At 37.7% G+C, this 15,238-nt stretch overlaps 1 non-coding gene and 1 pseudogene across 1 annotated transcript; one reads left to right on the top strand and one right to left on the bottom strand.

Moving 5' to 3' along the window:
• Positions 1–2,240: 2,240 nt before the first annotated feature.
• Positions 2,241–3,767, top strand: LOC143857778 (geranylgeranyl pyrophosphate synthase, chloroplastic pseudogene; annotated as a pseudogene).
• Positions 3,768–11,797: 8,030 nt separating this feature from the next.
• Positions 11,798–11,869, bottom strand: TRNAD-GUC (transfer RNA aspartic acid (anticodon GUC)). The gene has a single exon. It is a non-coding gene; the product is annotated as a tRNA-Asp (tRNA).
• Positions 11,870–15,238: the final 3,369 nt, after the last annotated feature.

Here is a 15,238-nt window from a genome sequence, read left to right as displayed (position 1 = left end):
TATCTCTCTATATCTAGGTTTTGTTTTTCATTTGTTTTAGGGTTTTGCATTTCTCCTTCTCCCTTTCAATGGAGGATGAGGAAGATGAATCATAGTGTAGAAAGAAAAAAACGGTGAAAATGAATGAGAGAAAAAAAAAACAAGAACTAAAAACGTGTTCATAAGAGACTTGATAAGCCCATTCGGAATTTGGTAACCCCATTTTGACACTGGATAATCCTAACCCCAGAGACTTGAAAACCCCCATCCAAAACTCTAGTACCCTTGCCCAATTTTAAGGGACTTGATAAGCCTATCCGTAAATTGGTAACCTCATACTAGATAACTCCAATCCCAAATACTTGAAACCCCCATCCAAAACTCTAGTATCCTTGGCCAATTTTCAGGGACTTGATAAGCCCATTCGGAAATTGGTAACCCCATTTTGATACTTGATAACCCCAATCCTAGAGACTTGAAAACCCCCTTCCAAAACTCCAGTACCCTCGGCCAATTTTCAAGGACTTGATAAGCTCATTCGGAAATTGGTAACCCCATTTTTGATACTAGATAACCTTAATCCCAGAGACTTGAAAACCCCCTTCCAAAACTCCAGTCCCTTGGCCAATTTTCAGGGACTTGATCACCCCATTTGGAAATTGGTAACCCAATTTTTTATACTAGATAACTCCAATCCTATAGACTTGAAAACCCCCTTCCGAAACTCCAATACCCTCGGCCAATTTTCAAGCACTTGATAAGCCCATTCGAAAATTGGTAACCCTACTTTTGAGAGTTACTAACTCCCTTCCAGAGATTTGATGAACCCTTTCTGCTATAAAACCCCCTGCATATAGCAACTCTTCTATTAGCATTACAATTCTGCTAATGATAGAAATGAATGTTGTTTTCATTAAATGTGCTTCATGTATTACATCCCAATTTGTGTATTACCAAAAAAAAATTAAGTAAATCAAAAAACGTGTAGCCATCCATTCATATATTACATCAACTTTTTCTTATACAACCACTTGTCTTCCAAAAAAGTGAGTGAAGCCGTCCATGCATTATCTCCAGAACACACCCTAAAATACAAACCGCTTAAATCCTAAACAAGATAAATCAGGAACAGAGGAATGAATAATAGAGCAAAACCCTAAAAAAAAAAAAAACCTAGATACAAAGAGATAGATAGTAAGAACTCAACATTCAAGTTTTCAAGATTTGCCAGCAACAATGGTAGCTGAACAAGGAGAAAGATGACTAAAATCAAAACGGTGATAATGGAAAAGTAAAAGAAGAGGGAAGAAGGAAAAAACAAGGTCAAAACGTGTTGTAAATGCCAAAGGGCATTTTCGTCCAGCTTTTACTGACAAGACCTTGTTTGTCTGTAGTTGATAATTTTTGAAAAGCATGGGTCCTGTTGATAATTTGACGTAATGTTTGTCCCCCATTGGTAATTGTTCCAAATTATAATATAACTATGGGAACATCAGAACATGGGTGGGTTTGGGACACGAGTTCCCCGTGGAGCATTTTGTCTTTCGTCCCTGGATGTTTTGTTCAATTCCATATAATTGACTTGTGATCTCAATCAAAGTGAGAAACCCAGCATGCACAAAAATAACATGCTAGGCAAAAGCGAGTCTTCATAGGGACAATTGTTGCTGTTTATGGAACCAAACCTGAGTGATCTATTTCATGACCAGGATGAAGCTTGGGTGAAACTTAGTGGAGCTCGGAACCGACTGATGTTGAAGAATTAGCAGGTTTGAGTCTAGTCAGATTTCCCAAGTCCCAACTCTAACCCAGCACAGAAACAAATAGTCTAACACAGCCAAACTAAAGGGCCTATCAAATTGTCTTAATCATGTACATTTAATATTGTCCGGCCCTGATTTAAGCTTTTCACGTGCTTGTCATGGTCTAATTTCCTTTCAAATAATTTACAAATTTTTTATAACTCTCCTTTGTATTCCTTTCTTCTCCATTTCCAGGAAAATGACATGTCCTATTAAAGCCCACCCATGTGATACAGGCAGTCTTCCAAACTCCTTTGTTTAACTTTTTCTTTCAGGTTTGAAAACTCGGACATGAATAGTACTTTTTTTTTTTCTATTTGCTACAAGGGATTTGCTAAGGTCCATAGCAAAAGGCTTTTCGCGGCTGGTCTGTCCAACATCAGACCAGCCACCTCGTGAATGGAGACAAAACTGCCGCGAAAATCCTTTTGCGATGGCCGCTAGCAATTCGCGTGCTACAAAAGTCTAGAAATAATATTATTAGGATCTAATTGGAAATTATGTTTGATTCTCCCACTAATTCCACCATATTAGATGCTTGGAGAAAACATATGACTTCATGGGTCTTGCTTAATCTCCCACAAAGAGAGGAAAAAAAGTGAGAGTTGAGTGAGTGAGAGAGATGGGTTCTTCAGCCATTTTGTGTTCTTGGGTTTTGATTCCTCAAACATGCTCAAAATTGAACATTGTAACTGGGTCAGATCAGAGCAGATTTGGGATTTTGAACTCAATTAGAACCAGGAGCTCAAAACCCATATCCCCTTTTCCCTTATCTACTTTTTCTCATTTAGTTGTAAGACCTCCCTATGCAAAAAACCCTATTTTTTCTACCAATCTTACAAAAGAGCAAGTGACAATAGAAGAAGATGGGAAAAACCCAGAAACCCCAGAGACCCAAAATCCAATTTTGGGTTTTGATTTCAAGACCTACATGAAGGAGAAGGCTAATTCTGTGAATGAAGCCCTAGACAGAGCTGTGGGTGTGAGGGATCCATTAAAGGTCCATGAGGCTATGCGTTATTCGCTCCTCGCCGGAGGCAAGAGGGTCCGGCCAGTGCTCTGTATCGCCGCTTGCGAGCTCGTAGGTGGGTCTGAAATCATGGCCATGCCCTCTGCCTGTGCTGTAGAGATGATCCACACTATGTCTTTAATCCATGATGACCTCCCTTGTATGGATAATGATGATCTTAGAAGAGGACTGCCCACAAATCATAAGGTTTTTGGTGAGGAAGTCGCAGTCTTAGCAGGGGATGCTTTACTTGCATTCGCATTTGAACACATGGCTACTAAAACTATGGGTGTTTTGCCTGTGAAAGTCATTAGAGCAACGGGCGAGCTCGCGAAGGCAATTGGGTCAGAAGGACTAGTCGCAGGTCAAGTAGTTGATATTAGTTCTGCTGGATTGGAGGATGTTGGATTAGACCAGCTTGAATTCATCCATGTTCATAAGACCGCGGCCTTGTTGGAAGGATCCGTCGTGATTGGGGCTATCTTGGGAGGTGGATCAGATGAACAAGTTGAGAAATTGAGGAAATTTGCGAGGTGTATTGGGTTGCTCTTTCAAGTTGTGGATGATATACTTGATGTTACTAAGTCCTCACAAGAATTGGGGAAGACCGCAGGGAAGGATTTGGTGGCCGATAAGGTTACTTATCCGAAATTGTTGGGTTTAGAGAAATCTAGGGAGTTTGCTGAGCAGTTGAACAGGGAAGCTAAAGATCAGCTTTTAGGGTTCGATCCCGAGAAGGCTGCACCGTTGATTTGTTTGGCAAATTATATTGCTTATAGGCAGAATTAACATTGGCAGGGAAATTTATTATTCAGATGTCTGTTTATTAGGAAGGAAAAGGAGTATTATGAAGTTTCTGTAATAGTTTATGATATCGAAAACTTATAGTGTTTCTTATGAATTGCAATTGAATGAAAGACAAGCTAATACCCAATTCAGCAAGATTCAATGCAACAAGTCCTACTTTATTCACCCTGGATTTGGTTTTATTTATTTGAAATTGTATGTGGTAACTATATATGCATGAGATTAGACACATGTACCTATATTTTTCTTGCATTTGTATGTGGTGGTTATTATATGGGTATGATCCCATTTTTATATCATAGTTTATGCATGTTGAGATCTTCAATTAAGCAATGGTTACTGTTAGATGTTTCGATATATGTTGGCATAGAAATTCAACATCCTAATCTATCATCCTCATCAGAATTTTGGGTTTTTGTTTAGATGCAAAAACGTGTGTTCAATATTCAGTCGAGGGTGTTTCTGATGATCTCAAAGCATGATTCTAAATGTTTGCTGAAACTGACATTTAAAACTCGACATGTTTCGATTTTCATTCCTACTAAAGCAAAATCCTTCAGTCAATATGTTTAGATTTCGATAATGTTTCGGTCACGTCGACTGAAAAGCTAGCATTTTAGTATGTAAGCTACATAACCTGGATTGACATGTCAAAATTTTGAGTGCACAGAGAAGTTTTGATTTTCACATTTTTTTGGTTAATGCTTATTTTATGTTTTTTGGTTGCTTCTTCAATTATTGTGCAACTGCGTCAACTCATTGTTGATTTGTCGCATTTGCAAATGAATAGTGGACGGATTTTTATTTTTCACTGATTTCTGGCTTTTGAAATTGGGGGAAAATATAAATTTTTCTTTCTTCCTACATTTTGTGTTTATTTAAAACATGAGGAAAGTGTTCCTGCGCTGTAGTTGTTTATAACGCCTCCCATTCGTCACTTTTTGTGGGCCTGCAAAGGTGGACCCGCTAAACGAACCAATGGGAGGCGTTATAACACAACTACAGCGCAAGGAACTCCCTGTGCTGCAGCGCAGGAACACCGAACACTTACATTTTTAGTTTAGAATGGACCTTATCGTTCTTAAAATAGTTCTTGATGACTGGGTGTGGAAAATATGGTTAAGTTAAAATGCTAAACAAAATAAATATAATTCGCCAGCTATAACTTAGAACTTCTTTCTCCAAATCATCAACAGATTAAAATTAGGAATGAAAATGACAGAAACAACTAATTTCGCAATTCAGTAGTGCCCTTAATTATCCAACAGTATGAAACATTTTGTTGGGGTTATACTAATTTGTTTATGGTATTAGATTCTTTAGATAAAATTAGAGGATTGGAAACTTTATAAAATCTCTAGCATAAACAAATGAGAAGGTCATCCTTTCTCAGCATTCTCATCTTTGTGCTGGTTTCTTTAGTTCCTTCCATAAAATCCTTGGTTTTTACCATTTTATTTTTAGGGTTGGAAGAGTTGACGGGAGGAGGTGGTGCTTCTCACAATCCATCTGATATATTATAGTATTTTTTCAGTGGAGGAGATTTTGGTGGTAAGATTTCATTTTACTCATTTTTATTTTTATTTTTAGGGGTGTATGAAATTGTTTGGGTTTTTTTTTTCTGTTTAAGTATACTTATTATTTGATAATGTTAATTGTCTAGGTGATACTCAAGAGTAGGAAGCACGAAGCAAGATGGTTATGTATCTCACGTTTTGAAGGTTAAGTCTAGTACTTGTATAATGGGTCGTCTAAAAGCTATCTATATCTAGAGATGCAACATACCAGCAGAAGCAGCCACACGAATTTTATACATTGCATGAATTTAGGGTTTTCATTCCATTTTATGTGCTGATATTTGTGGTAATTTTTCCTCTATTTTTGGATGAATTTTGCTTGGGTTTGAAGACTCATAGTATGCAACAAGTGCATACCCTGCAGGTTGAAAGATTAAGTCAATTTAGTAGACCAAGATTCAGCGAAACCTTGAAATCTGGAGCAGATTTACCTTGCTGAAGGGAAATTCAACCAGGACTAGAAGTTTAAGTTGGTTTATGATTTGTTTTTACTAGAAACATTGTGAGATTTTTAAGTTTAATGCAGAACCTTGATATTTCAGTTTATTTACGCTAGGAATGTGTAAGATTGGTAAACTACAGTCTCAATAGTTGTTAAAGGATAATTTAAGTTGGACTGAAGTCTGATTTGTAGAATGAGAAGTTGGTGTGATTTCAGCCTATATATATGAACTGTAGTCAGTTTTACTTTTAACACTTTTTAATTTCCAATAAATTTCTATTTCCTCTCTAACCTTATTGCAGTTATGATGCCACTGTAGTTTCATTTCATTTTTTTAGTCGGTAAGTTGGGATTGAACCTCCGACCTCAAGGTTGAAGAACAAAACTTGACCAATTGAGCAAGAGGCTGAACTACCGTAGTTTCACTTCTCTTCGACCAATCAAGGTGAGTAAAATCTCATTTCTAATGCAGAAATGTTAGATTTCTGAAAATTTTCTATTTAGCAATTGAATTTCTGCAGATCACTTCACTAATTTTATGTCAGTAAACTGATTTGCATCTAATACAATGAAAACAACTGCGTGCAAAAAGATTTCAAACAAATGCTTCAAATATAAGTTGTACCCAAAAGAAAGAATATGCAATTATGGACAAATGGTCATGAAAGAAGTTGTTTTATATATAAAGATAACTCCAATTTAAACATAACTAGAGGAGAGAAAAACATCAATCACAAACTACTAGACTTTTGCAAACTTAAAACATGTCTTTTTGTATATTTGTAAAACATAAATAACATAACTTAAAATATCATGACATACAAGGCAATAAATTACCATATTCTTTTTATGTTTCTGAACGTTTATCGAATATGAACCACACCCTTGGTCTTATGTCTTTCACAAATCCTAGCTGATGAGATTCTTCAATTCCCTCCCATTCAAACTAAAGCCTCAAGTTATTAGCTCTACAAAAACCTCATGTTTAAAAGAAAACTCTAAAGTTCTGATTTTTCAAGTGGATGACAAGAATATTGTCGTTCAAATATCCAAAACCTTTTAAGTTATAGGGAAACCAATGGCAATGACAGCATAGGAATTCAATGCTACCTTATGATGAAGAACTACCAATGACAGAGACTTTTAGAATGATAAAAAGTCCGTGATGTTTTTACATATATTCTACAAATCACCCAAAAAATGAATAGAATAAACATATTTTAGTTAAAGAACATCCATGACCAAGTTTCTCCATATGCTCCATTCTCAAAATCACCTAATTTTACACCCAAAATAAAAAAAATAATGACAAAAGCAACTTATTTTGTAGTATACAAGCATACCTTAATTATAATAACAATATCAAACATTTCTGGAGTTATGCATTGGATGGTGAAGTTTCAATCTTTAGATATAAGAAGAGAATTGAAATCTTTATAGAACTTTCGTAGAAACAAGTTACAAGCTCGAGTGACCTCCAAAAATTTGATTCTTTTGCTTCCTGACTATGTCCTGTTACGGTGTCTTGGTCAATATTATTTTTCTGCAAATATTACTGAAGGTTCTGGAATATACCCTCCATCATTATTAAGTTATTAACTACAGATCCCTAATGTTCACATCAAATGGGGATTGAATATCATATGAAAGGATTTAAAAATAAATTACACGTATCACAAGATTCATTTGATCTATTGTGAAAGACAATATGAGTAGAAACTGGAATATTTGATATTGATATTGTAATCAGAAAGTGTAATGATGTCAAGCTGTCAACCATATAGCCATGGGATCCCAAATAAAATAAAAATCATTGCTGAAGGCTTGCTAACTCTTTTAAATTTCCATTGCTTTGATGTTGGGAAATGAAAGATGGCGGGTGCCCTTCAATCGATGGTTTCAATTAGGAATTGCTATGGTATCATGATAAATATAGAAAAATTGGGGAATAGAAGGTGATTTTGGGAGAATTTGGAATAATGATTTTGCACTAACCAATCTTATATTAATATGTATGATTAATTACAATTACAGTAAATGCTTTTATTATGAAGGGTAAAGTAGTAAAATGCTAAGTAACAGGTATTGAATGTCTGGTTTACTCTCAATAAGTTAGCTAATTTATCGTACCTCTCAACAAAATTTAGTTACCAAGGAATTTGATACATAAGAAATGTAAGGTAAAATCGGAAATCCAAGAGATGTTTATACATATCCGAATCAATCTCTTAGCCTATGACAGTTTGGTCTTAGCTGTCCTCCATCAACGTACGAATGCGATGGTACCATCAGGTCTCTTAAGATTATTTTGTATACTACTTAAAATTTTCTCTTGAATGCATAAATGTGGAAATATCATTGTTCAAAAGAATATGTGCTAATGTCGGTTGATTGGAATCTGTAATCTGCCTGGCTTTGCATTTACATGATTTTATTTCATACTGACTAATGTATGATTGCAGCATGTGCCATGTGATGTGGTTCATATTCAATAAGTAACACCTACTTAGGTGTTTCTTTATCGATTTTTTGGTATCACGTGCAATAATATTTGGGAGATAAGTTATATGGTTTCACTTCTTAAATTTCTTCTCTTCTCTGCTCTTTTTTTCCTCAGCCATTTTTTCCCCAGTAGATGATGATGGGAGACGGCCAGTACTCTCTCTCTCTCTCTCTCTCTCTCTCTCTCTCTCTCTCTCTCTCTCTCTCTCATCCTTTAGAGGTTAGATGTGGTGTTGGTAAATGATTCAACTATCCAATGCAAATTACCATTATTACCATTTGAGCAGCTACCAATTGTATCACATGTCCTACGAGCAGTATGCTCATATACATTAGAAATCGATAAAAAATGTTGTAATTATACATTAAAGCTAAAAAAAGATTGCAACACAAATAATTTCATGCACATTTCAGCTACAAATACTCAAATATTCTATTTTCCCAGCATGTTGGGTGTTCTTATAAGAAAATGCAGGTGTTCAAGAGAAATTTGTTGCTGATTTTTAACGGAGCTATGTTGGATCCTACTGATTTCACAATGTCAGTATTGGATGAAGCTGACAGTAACATTCATGCAACATATCACAATTGGTTCCAAAAGGAATTTTCTAACTGACTCTTAACTTGGACAGGTTAAGGAATACTATACAATGCAATGACACATTCAAACTTGTTGAATCATAGACTACTGGACCTCTGATGCTGGTAAGCGTAAAGAACGTAGAAACATGATTTGGAATTAATTCTGAACAACTAGGATCATGATTTGAACTGGGTTTAGCCCACAAACTGGCATTTGAAGCCATTTTATTCACAAATAGCTTCTGTTTGCACATTGCACGATACAATGGCCTCTCTGGGCCACGCACAAAGTATGCAAGAAATGAAGTTTTTACAACCTATGTTAGACAGACAATTGAAGTGGCCATGCATATCCATATCAGATACCTACAGAATATTAGTACACACAACGTCATAATATTTTTTCCGTGGCCAAATAATCTGTATCTATTCTATGTACTTTTTTAAGGAACCCTTATTTTTTCAGCGGTTAATTGATTTTTGGTGTGGAGAAATTTCTGTTATGCTTTGTCACATGCAAAAGAACAGTAAACCAGTATGTACATTTCTATCTACCATATACAGCAATATACCTAGGGAATTGGATATTGCTGAATCATATTAGGAATAAATGTATACATAACCTGGTAACATGGATTAGAATTCTAGCCTCTCATTGAAGTAGTTAAATGAGTACTCTGACATTTATCCTGCTTTGTATTTTGTAAATTTAGCTGCCTTTGGTATTGCTGTTATTCAATGCATTTCCTGCCACCTTCAGTATCCAACATTTGATAGATTGGCAAACACACTTTGATTGTTCAATCAAACCATTAAGAGGGGCCTTGAAAGAATTGACTAAGTAGGAACCGGGGATCAAAGTTCCATTGATTCATCTATCTCCAATAGGGAAAAAACTGAATCAAGAAGGGGTCAGCTGAGTTCCTGGATCTCGCATGTGAGCTATTTCCATAAACAAGCTCACAAACATCTTTGTTTTACTTCAATGGAACTCTAGTCAGGTATTCTTCTGATCCCTCTCTAGATACTTTATCACAAGCTCCGCCGTCTCCACATTATTATGAACTTGACAAGCACCAAACAGAGGCCTGAGCCACAGTGAAAAGAAGTGACTTGAGCTACACTTCAAGTTTCATGTACAGGGACCTTTGATTTAAGTGATTTTAAGGGATTTGCTAGGGACAATCGCAGAAAGGCATTTTGCAGCTGGCTTGTTGTATGTGAGAGCAGCCACGTCAGATTAATTAAATGAATAAGACAAAATCTGCTGCAAAGTGAGCATGTGTGGCTGCTCTCTCACATGCAATAGCCAGTCGTGAAATGCCTTTCTGCGACGGTCCCTAGCAAATACCTTAACTTAATAATGATATTTCTAAAACTTATCATTTCCCACTAAATTGTGGAAATAATCAAATTTTCCTACGGAAAATCTTTCCTCAAGAAGAGATAGGAAACATACCATTAGCCATGTTGAAGAGATTTGTGAAAACAAAGAGATCTGATCCAAACCCAATTCTCAAAATGCACCCATGGATCTCTTCTCCCTTTTGAAGCTCGAATTGTTCATGGTGTTGGAGAGAAACATATTTGGGTTTTGATCAATTGCTATTTTGAGCATATGGGCGTGGAATTTTTTTTTTTCAGCTCTTTCAAACTGCTGATTTCCTTCATTGAAGATAGGCGTTTTGGGGTAGTTGTGATCTTGAAGAAGAGTTGCAGATAAATGGGTTTTGGAGTTTAAGGCTCTACCGAACATTTTTGTTTGAAAATTGGAATTTTAAAAGAAAGCACAGAGACGTTAGTAGGTACCTACTATACACTCATCTCAAACGGTCAAGGCGCTTTATGCTACAATGGGAAATTATTTGATGTGAGGCCCTTTTTCAAAACGCACCGTACGGGCCACACCATATAATGATCCAAATAGTGCAACTCGGGTTGGGTTGGGTTGAGGCCAACCCTAACCCAACCTGAGATAGCATTCCCTCAACCCTAACCCGACCTGACCTGAGCCTACGGTTGAGGATGGTCAACCTTAACCCAGCCCGCCTCCAAATCGGGTCTGGTTGAGTTGGGTTGGGCTTGGGTTGAGTCGGGTTGGGATTAGGTACATCTACGGCGAAACAGAAAAATACAAGAAAGAAAAACATAATCCTTAAGAAATCATGATAAAATTAGAAGACGGAGGTCGGGTCGGGTTGCCAAGGCCTCAAACCTAACCCAACCCGAATTTAAATCGGGTTGGCTTTTGCCAACCCTAACCCAACCCAAGCTGAGCCAAAATCGGGTTGAATCCGTCGCCCGACCCAAGTTGCACCCTTAGATCCAAACCGTCCATTTGATGGGCCACAATGTGAATAGGTTGTGCCCCAAAAATCATTTCCGTAGAATGATCATAACCCTTCGATCTATATTAAAAAAATGCATGTAAAAGTACATGTAGGTTCCACTTTTCAATAATCTAAGCCATTAATTTGTTGATCCTCATCTTAGATAGGATAAGGACCAAAAACATTCTCCATTGGAAGATCATAGCCCTCCATACTATTGGTTGTAAAAAATCTTTAGAAATAGGAGGGTTAATGTTCTCTGGTGCACTGTAGGGACCAGTAGATCAACCGATTGGATTAGCTAGCCACCGGAACCCACCATCTCTCTTGGCCATTTGGCCGATCTCCACCATCCATATATAGACTAATGGTGTGATTTGTGTATCGTCTACCATCCATGGTTGGGACGACCAAATGGACGGTCTAGATCATCATGTGAAAAATCATTCTTGGAAGCTCATGGGGACTTATTGGGTTCACTATGGGTGGCAATGGACTGTGGGGCTCACCTTGTTGAAAGATCCAAGCCATTGATTTTTTGCCGCAGGGTTAGGATCATCTTAAGGAGATGATATCCGGGCACAGCACACTGCACATATATGTTGGGGACTTGGGGCCCTAAAAATGAATGGTTTGAATCTTTGAACAAGGTGAGCCCACTGTATTTTATTGAGCGAATAGAAATGCTAGAAGAGGGGGTGGAAATATCATTTCCCTTCCTTTGTACATGGGGAAGGTTCTAAAATCAAATTTTTTTAAAAAAATAACGCCGTTGCCGGGGATCGAACCCGGGTCACCCGCGTGACAGGCGGGAATACTCACCACTATACTACAACGACTGTTAGTTGAAAAAGAGAATATTTTAAAATATTTATAATGTATGTGATTTTGGAAAAGTATTAACTTGTTAGAATTGTAGGGAAAATATTTCTGAGTGAAAGTAATTTTTAAGAAAATTTTTTCTTTCACAATTTAGAGGAAAATAAGAATTGAATAGGATTGGTTCACGTTATCCTTTTTCATTATAAATAGAGTATGAAATTTTGGAAATATTTTTCTTTTCCAAACTTTTCCATAAAATTCCTGCAATCCAAGGGAGATGATATATGCACCCCTTTTCTCCTTTTGTTCAAGAGGCATATCAATGGTAAAACATTTATGACAATGTATTTATTCTGAGGATCGACGATGATAGATACGGCTAGATTCATCAAAAAAATATAGTGGGGCCAAAATTATTGGGTGATCTAAACCATTCATGTATTGGGCCCCTATGTAAAAAGGCTATGCCCCAATATCCACTCTAAAAGGTTGATCCTAACCCTCTGATCGGCTGACCATTTTAAATCTTCAGAGATCGGAGAGTCAGAACCATCCTATGGAGGACCTTGTTCAGGGCATTACTAACTACATCGGGGCCCAACAAATGAATGGCTTAGATCACCTAAATAATGTGGGAAAAGGAAAACAAGAACAATGAAGAAAACAAAAATCAAGGAGGTAGAAAATCAAATTGTTCAAGGGAAATAGACTTCTTAGAGAGTTGTGGTCTCCCGTTTTGTCTTTCCAGCATGGCAAAAGAAAGTTGCATCCTATACTTTTAGATGAAAATATTATCGGTGAGTGTAGGGATTATTCCCTTATCAGAATAGAAGGGTGAGTCCATCTCATATTCTCTTTTCTTCTATTACCGATCGAATAATAGAAAGAGATGAAAATTTGGAAAAGAGTTTTCTTTCTATCTCTTTTCAGGTGCAAATCCTTTGTCCAATCCTTGCTCATTTGCCCATTAAGTCTTTCCACCAAGGGAAAGAAAGTTGCATCCCATCTTTTTAAATTAAAATATTTTCGGTAAGTGATGGAAAGGTGCATCCATCTCATATATATTTTCTTCTAATGCCAGAGAAATTATATGGTATATTGGTATATATGGTGCCCGCCCATGAAGTCCAGTGCCCTGCAGGTGGTTTTTTGAAATGGTGAATATATTAAACAATGAAAAGACCATGGCCAAGACGTTCATGGGAAGTAACAATACAAATCAACCATAACAAATAAACAAGATAGAGACTGTTAATGGAGGGAGATGATCGAAACTGTTGGGGTTCCACACAAAAGCAAATAGTCAAACATCAGATAAGTAAAATGGATGGGGATGGGCTAATGGCTTGCTTTTTTTGGCTAGCTTTTAGGGGTGAGTTCTACCTGGTTACTACCGGTTAAATCCCCTACAAATGGTATTAGAGCTCAGGCGTGGTAACCCTTCGGTTGCCTTCGAGGGCGGGAAGGTCCTTAGGGAAGATCTTGGAAACCCCGAATGTCCCTTGAGGAAGATCTCAGAAACCCCGGTGTAGTTATCTCGTGGTTCCCACACTGCTGCCATCTGGAGGGAGAGATTGTTGGGTTTCCACGCAAAAGCAAATAGTCCCACCACATCGAGTGAAATGGATGGGGGTGGGTTATAAGGGAATGGGCAACCTCCCTAGAATGGCTAGCTTTTAGGGGTAAGTTCTACCCGGTTGAATTCCCTACAGGAACACTCTAAAGCCATTCTATCCACTCCTGCACGGGCAAGCTGATCTCCCACTCCATTCTCTGACCTCTTAACGTGGTGGAAACGAACCACATGACCCACGACCCGATCTAAGATTTCATCAAGGAACTCAGAGAATCTCTAAGGGTGAGATCACCCTTCCAAGTCTCATGTTGGTAGTACGCCAAACGTAAGATATTTGATCCAACACCATCATCTTAAAATGTAGGCTGCTGTGAATCAAATATCAAGGGTGCTACGACCTGCATGGTACTTGAAAAGCACCGTATAAAACTTCTATTACAAAAAGAATAGAGTTTCTTTCGATCACTTGTCACGTGCAAACCCCATAGGAGAGAGGACGTAGCAAAACAAACAAAATCCTTAGCTAGTAGCACACATCTTAAGGAAGTGGACGTCACAGAATCGAAGCTGACGTTAACAACGCAACTGATTTTCAGACCCTATGTAACTTCTCTTTCATTACTCTGGATTGGAGTCTGGAGCTTTGACAATTTTCCATTGAATATTTGAAACGGGAAAGAGCAAAAAAAATTCTATCCATTTGGACATTGTTTTGTAACGAATTTCGAGAGCTTGATGATACGGTGCCACTAATGTTCAACGAATAGTAAGGTGCAGCTCGATGATTTAGTTCTGGAGTTCATTTAGTGGGCGCCACTGTAGATGGCCCACCAATTTGACTAGTTTGATCAATGTGTGTACGGTGGAGATCAAAGATGGATAGAGTTTGGGTTGGCATGAGCTGCCAAATCAATGGTGAGAATCAATCCTAGTGTAACACATGTGGAAAGTATGCGCAATCGAGACCCATTGATCTTGTAGAACATCATGACGCGGCCATATATTAATCTTAGCCCCATGCCAAATGGACATCCCATGTGTAATATAAAGAAGTACAAAAATCACATGTCTTGAATGCAAACCCGTTTAGGGTCCGAAATATTGTGTGTGATCCGGATTAGGCCCGTTTATGTGTTTTTCGGCCCAATAAGACTAACTTAAAGCCCGCTTTATATAAATGGGCTTTTAGGGCTTATTTCGTGAGCAAGTCTTGTAAAGAGGGTTGAGAGCTCTAAGAAAGGGGAAAAAGGGTGTGCTAGGGTTTCTAGAGGGTTTGGTGATTGAGAGGCCGATCTTCTCTTGTAATCTCTGAATCTTATAGTGGATTTTCTCGTCGCCTCTGCCGTGGAGTAGGCTTTTGCCGAACCACGTAAATCTTTGCGTGATTGCTTGTGTTTATTCTTTTGTTTTACTTTGCCATTGAAATCACAAATTGCTATTTGGGGTTTTTCACAACAATCGGGCATTGGAGATCCTAAAAAGAGGTTTGGTAGATCAAGGACATAGTATCGTCTGATCAAGGTGTCCTCAACGGATTTGTGGTTGCCAATTGGAGTAATGGACACATAGACGTGGCACAAGCGGGCCCATTACCTAAGAGTGTTTGTTAGAACAATCCCAACAGCCACCTTCTTTTCGCATTTTCCATCTCATTTCATGGTTGAAATGTGTTTGTGTATGGGCATATGTGTGGTGATTGGAGAAGTTGATTTGGACCCTTAAGGAGGATGACAAAGTACATAGAAGGACGACAAAGTATGCCCTAATTGGTTAGACCAGTGGAACCATGGATGAATCATGGACTTAGCCA

Source organism: Tasmannia lanceolata, unplaced genomic scaffold (genome assembly GCF_043159265.1).
Source record: "Tasmannia lanceolata isolate RefF3 unplaced genomic scaffold, GAP_Taslan_0.1 ptg000025l, whole genome shotgun sequence".
NCBI lineage: Eukaryota > Viridiplantae > Streptophyta > Magnoliopsida > Canellales > Winteraceae > Tasmannia > Tasmannia lanceolata.
This window is presented reverse-complemented; position numbering and strand designations above follow the sequence as displayed.